Source organism: Melospiza georgiana, chromosome 18 (genome assembly GCF_028018845.1).
Source record: "Melospiza georgiana isolate bMelGeo1 chromosome 18, bMelGeo1.pri, whole genome shotgun sequence".
Classification (NCBI taxonomy): domain Eukaryota; kingdom Metazoa; phylum Chordata; class Aves; order Passeriformes; family Passerellidae; genus Melospiza; species Melospiza georgiana.
Window position 1 is genome coordinate 78,675 of NC_080447.1, and position 5,899 is coordinate 84,573.

General features: G+C 37.0%; 1 long non-coding RNA gene across 1 annotated transcript; it reads right to left on the bottom strand.

Moving 5' to 3' along the window:
* Window positions 1–2,321: 2,321 nt before the first annotated feature.
* Window positions 2,322–5,377, bottom strand: LOC131091260 (uncharacterized). Its single transcript, XR_009115376.1, has 5 exons — window positions 5,286–5,377; window positions 4,519–4,594; window positions 4,087–4,396; window positions 3,629–3,746; window positions 2,322–2,483 (listed from the first exon to the last, which is right to left on the bottom strand). It is a non-coding gene; the product is annotated as an uncharacterized LOC131091260 (long non-coding RNA).
* Window positions 5,378–5,899: the final 522 nt, after the last annotated feature.

Here is a 5,899-nt window from a genome sequence, read left to right on the forward strand (position 1 = left end):
CTACATTCATATTATTTAAAATAAAAACCCTGCCTCTAACCCAATAATAAAAAAGACCCAAACCCTTTCTTTTAAAAAATATTTAAATAGCTTTTATCCTTATGTCTGATTTTTATATTCCTATTTGTATTTATAATAATGTATGTTAATGTCTATTGCTTACTTATACATTTATCTTTAGCAATGTCGTTATGAATAAATTTACATTCTATATTACATCTGATGCGAGTAGTTATTTATATATTTTTATACATATTTTTATACATTGATTAAATATTTCTGCGTCAAGATTTTTACTTCTCTAACACTTATAATATTCAAAATAAAACCCCTGCCTCTACTTAAATAAAAGCCAAAACATTCCCTTTCTTTTAAACTATATTTACATATTTTTATATTTATATTCTCGTATAATGTTATTTATATGCTATACTACAACTCTTCATATTACTTACATATATTTATATATAAATTTATAGTCATGCTTTAGCAATTTCTCTTTATGTATTTATTATACATTCCTATCTTAAGATCCACATTTCTATATTCCTTATATTATTTAAAATAAAACTCCTGCCTCTAACCAAATAAAAACCAAGGACACCCCTTTATTTGAACCAGATTTAAAATGCAGGAAGTAAATTTATTTTTCAAAATTATAGTGATATTTATATGGATATTTTTATTTATTTTATTCATAGATATATATATATTAGAGAGAACCTTCTAATATAATAATAGATATATATTTTCTGTATTGTATATTTCTTTTACTCATATTTATTTAAATTAAATATTTATAGATTTGTATTTGTATATATATTTGTATATCTGAATTGATATTTTATTTCTGTCATTTATTTAAAAACCCCAGCCTATAACCTAATAACACCCCCAATTTATTTTAACTCTATTTAAATATTTTTATATTTACAATGTATATTTATTTATCTTTGTGTGTATATATATAAATATAATAGACTATCATTTATCTATGTGATAATATGTTACAATTATATACCATGTATTATAGTTTTATGTATGTATCTGTTATCTATATTTATGTTTACCACTCTAATTTTAGATTTATTTTTAAATGTATATTTATTTCTATTTTCATCTCTATATTAAACCATAGAAGTTCATTAGCCCGACACACCAGAGCCACAACAATACTGTACCTTTGTCAGCACCGGCACGCAGCACACGCCCATCCCATCGCAGCACAGCAAAACAAAACCTATTTCTATTACTAACGGAACAAACATCCCACAACGTCATTGAACCCTAATAAAAACTCAAATAAACCTAACTGTAAATAAATGTTAAATCCCACTATAAAGTAGCCCAAAACCTCCGCACATTGTCATCATAAACTTCCTCCTAAACCAATATCTCAAAAAACTCAAAAACAACTCAAAAACAACTCAAAAATGACACAACTGCTAATAAAAACAAACACCCATTAACAATTAAATCAAACCAACTCACTAGACTCAAAACTGCACAGCTGACCCTAAACATTACTAAAAAAAGTCCCCAAAGCTCTACCTTTATGTTAATGCACAAATAATAACCTATCATCTATAAAAGTTATTTGAAAAAATTTAAAAAAATAATTAAAACCATAAAAATAAAAAATCTAAACCATTAAAATACTAAAAAATATCACTACCCAAATTAAAAAACGTATTGCCTATAAAAACCCACCATATAAACGCCCCTGTCCCAAAAAATAAAAAAAACTATCGAACCAGAAAGAAATCAGAACTTAGGAACCCTAAAACCATAGCGTTCAAAAAGTCACACCGCATCCCTTATCATACAGCAACTACAAACAACAGAAAACAATACAAGGAATTCTTAAAAACCACCTTAAAACCACTACATTGAAAAACATTTCAAAAATGAAAAACTGCATTTAACAAAAGCCATCTAATAAATTCACACCCAAAACTCCAGCAGCCCAGCTGGCCCTACCAAAGCTGTATGTTTATACATACAACAAACAAAACCAAAATCCCAGTAATACCCATCAGAAATCTATGAAAGAATCCTACTGAAATTAATCCTGCCTCAAATACAAACCAACCCATCCAGAAAGTCAGCTTCACTCAAAAAACAATTTACACAGAGTTAATAATACCAAGAAATAAAACAACACACCATATACCACCAATGAATATAATAGTGAAGGAAAAAAAAAAACACTACATTTTTTTCTTTTTTTTTTTTAAGCTAACTTCTTTTATTAGCTAGAACAAAAGCTTTTGCCAGGACTGTAACAACAACAACAACTTCTTTTTCTTCTTCTCCTTCTAAAATGTCCCTTCTCACTCCAAAATTCCTTTCAACTCCTGAGTTTACATCCAAGCAAAAAGCAAAATTCGTGCACTCGTGCGTTCGCTGCTCCTGTCAGATTCTCTGTTTCCCTCCACATCTTCTTACACTTTCAGTCCTCACGCTGTCCCGCCGTGATGAGTCTGACAGAAGAATTGGCACAAGTTAACAGAGCATTTCCCTCCCTCCCTCTGGTTTCCTCAGCGCATTTCAATCCATCCCAGGCCTGCAGTGATGCACGCTCACCCCAAAGCTCACAGCAAGCATGCAGCTGCCAAGGCTCACTCGGCTCCAGGGCCCAGAGCCTGCAGGCCCTGCAGCTGCCACACGGATGGACCTGGTTCCCTCCCCGGGTGCCCAGAGGGAAACCTGAGGGCAGGCGTCCACCCCGAGGGGGCACCCGCAGCCCCGGGCAGGCATGGAGTCGCCGGCTGCTCTCTGGGGACGACACCCTCCCTGCAGGCCACACTGCCTCGTCCTCTCCCTCCCTGGGGGACAGGCACCTCCAGGGTCTGTGACCAGCCCCCTTCCGTCAGCATCCAGGGGCTCTGTCAGAGCCAGAGGGCTCAATTCATGGTGAGTACCGATGGCACACAAATGGCAGCCCGAGGAAATCGTGTTCTGGGCTCTAAGTGCTTGGGACAGGGTCTGATTTTTTGTTTTGTACTTGTATGATGATTAGTACAGCAGGGCTCTGATGGATGACATGGCAACACAGAATTAAAAACTCCTCGACAGGATTACATCGACCTCTAGGCAAAGACAAAAGCTTAGGACCCTTCTGAAATCTACTTTTAATCCAAAGCACGGGGATTGTCAGCATGCTGCACCTTCCAGCTTTTCAAAGCAGCTTACCTCTGAAGACCAGGAAACATTGATTTCTACAGAAACAATGGGCAACCCCCAGGCTAATCTCAGCACTACTGTTTAATAGGGGACCTGCCAGCGTGCCAGTCCAGCTTCAAGTGTGCTTTACTTCAGTCTAACATCCACACAAAATTCTTCTCACATCTCCCAACCCTGAAATCTTATTTTCCCCTAAAGCTTCTCTTCATTAGCCATTTCCAAGTAACATGGTATTTTTACAACATTCAAAAATGTCATGCTGGACTGTACTAGAGAGTAATCTGCAAATATAAGCTTAGCAAAGTTTGAATTGCCTTGTCCAGAGAAAAAACCTACAAGTGAACACCTACACCTGCCTACAAAGAGCTAACAAGCCCCCGGCAGCTACCAGCATCAAAGCACAGCAGATGTTTCTAATAGAGGGTAAGGATAACAACATCACCTTCTGTTCTCTCCAGCTTCTTTTCCCTGCAGTCATATTTTGCTTCTTATGATTTTTTTAGTCTCTGTATCTTCTTGGACAGCACCGAGACCGACGACAAGGATACGAGAGTCTTTCCCTGCCATAGGGAGAGAACCAGGAAAACAGTTAACATAAGAACAGGGCAGTTTGAAATTCATACTTGCAACGAGAAGCAGCGCCTAACCAACAGAACAAAAGTAAACGAAGCATGACACCTCCCTGGGGACAGAAGACTTATAAACTCTCCAGGATTTACAATTCTAGCGACCAAGCCCTTCAGGACAGCAGCCAAGTGTCCCATGGGGTGGTGCTGCACCAAAGAACCATCTGAGAGTGCCCAAAGAGTGAAATGCACAATATTTTGCAAAGACAAAAAATCTTGCAAAATAACAAACATACAATAGATGTAAACTACAGGGCAAGAGTACAAGTGTTACCTTTGGGAGCTGGAACCATCCAGGTGAGCACCTGATAACTGGATCCTCACCAGAGTTTGAACCCTTCAGGACACAGAAGGGTTTTCCCCAGAAACTTCACAGACTGAGTTTTGACAGAAGCACGCTCGCCGGATCCTCAGAAACGTCACCCCTTCTCCAGGTGTCTGGAGAGAACTGCAAATGGCTCTCACGTAGTTGGAGCTGGTTCTGTAAGGTCTCAGGGTGAATTTCACCAGATGCAACCAAACTGGGCCACTCCCAGTGGGACAGAAGGAACCCAAAGCTTGGGTAAGCAGAGCTGCAGCAAATACTGAGGAAACAAACATAACAGCGTAAAAAATAATAAACCATCCTTTTTTTTTTCTCTTGCTTTTGTTTTTTCTTTTCTTATTCAGATCAGCATAGCAATTAAAGAGAAGGTGAAAAACTCACCATTACTGAACATTTCATCATCGGTAAGCTGAGCATCCTTAGCACAGAGGACTCCAAAGTTAAAATTCACCGATCCCTGGGAAATAAAGCCAAATATCGTATCGTAAACAATCAAACAGCAGACATAAAAATTTGTTTCCTCTCAGGACTTTCAGGTATGTATGTATCTTTGCATTACACATTAGAACATACACTTTATACCATCACCTAATACATAATAATTTACCTTTAAATTTTGATAGTATAGCATGAATTTTTAACTTAAACTGGTGATCTATCATTATTAAGTTGGTGCATAAAGTTATTTCTGCTGTCACGTTCAAAAAAACATTAATTTTTTTTAACTGTAATGAGCAATTGATTTCGAAGTCATCACAAGCCCATCAAAATACAAAGCTGGGTTCACCGGACGGGTCTGTGAGCTAGAAGAAGTTAGGCTTGTACTTCCCTCTTGTTCTTCCAGAACCAATAAATCCTGTCAACAAAACCAGGATCTTTAGCCCGCTGCTGTGAAAGATTCTACAAGGATGATGGTTTGATTTGTGTTTAGAAGTTTTGATTTGAAATGGCCAGTCCAATGGATAAAGACAGTTTAAGTAGTATTACATTACTATTATTATTATTTCCATTATTATTTTTGCTAGTACTACTACTATTATTATCACCTGCTACTGGAAGAAACAAACCAGTAGCACCTATACTTAATTACTTTTATTTCCAGGAAATAATAAAGAAAAAGAACCAAACCAAAAAAAGTCAGTTCCTACCTTTTATATCAAGGGATGAAAAATTTCTCTTGGGCTCTTCTCCAATTTATCAAGACTCATAGCACTGAAAGGCAAACAAAACAGTGCTTTATAGAAGGTCAAGTGCACGTTTCAAGGCTGAACCACCAACTGATTGCAGTGACAGCAGTTACAAAATGAATCCTTCCAAGGGCCTCTCTTAAATGGAATGTTCTGTGGAACTGCCATTTCTTTCCCAAAACACTAACTTCCAACACTTCCTAAACTTATTTTGCATTTTAAAAATAGAAATTAGTAAGACTCTGTGTGGAGGTCAGGTTTATTTCCTTCTAACGCACAGAGCTCTGTTCCATCACCCTTCACTTTGGCTCTACACAGAATCATGGTGAGCTTTTTAGGAGGGCTCAATAATCAATTCTATTTCTCTCTTTTCCTAGTTCTCTCTCTTCTTCAATAATTCAAGGCAAGTCAAATGAAAAATGACAAGTTCAGCATCAGAGTCACACTTTTTCCCTTTGTCTGGTCAAGAACAGGCTCTAAATCCACTTATTGCTGCCTTCAACGATTCAGACTTGCAAAACCACTCTTACATGTTTTACAGGTTTATCATAAAACCCACAGAACGCAAGCTCTGA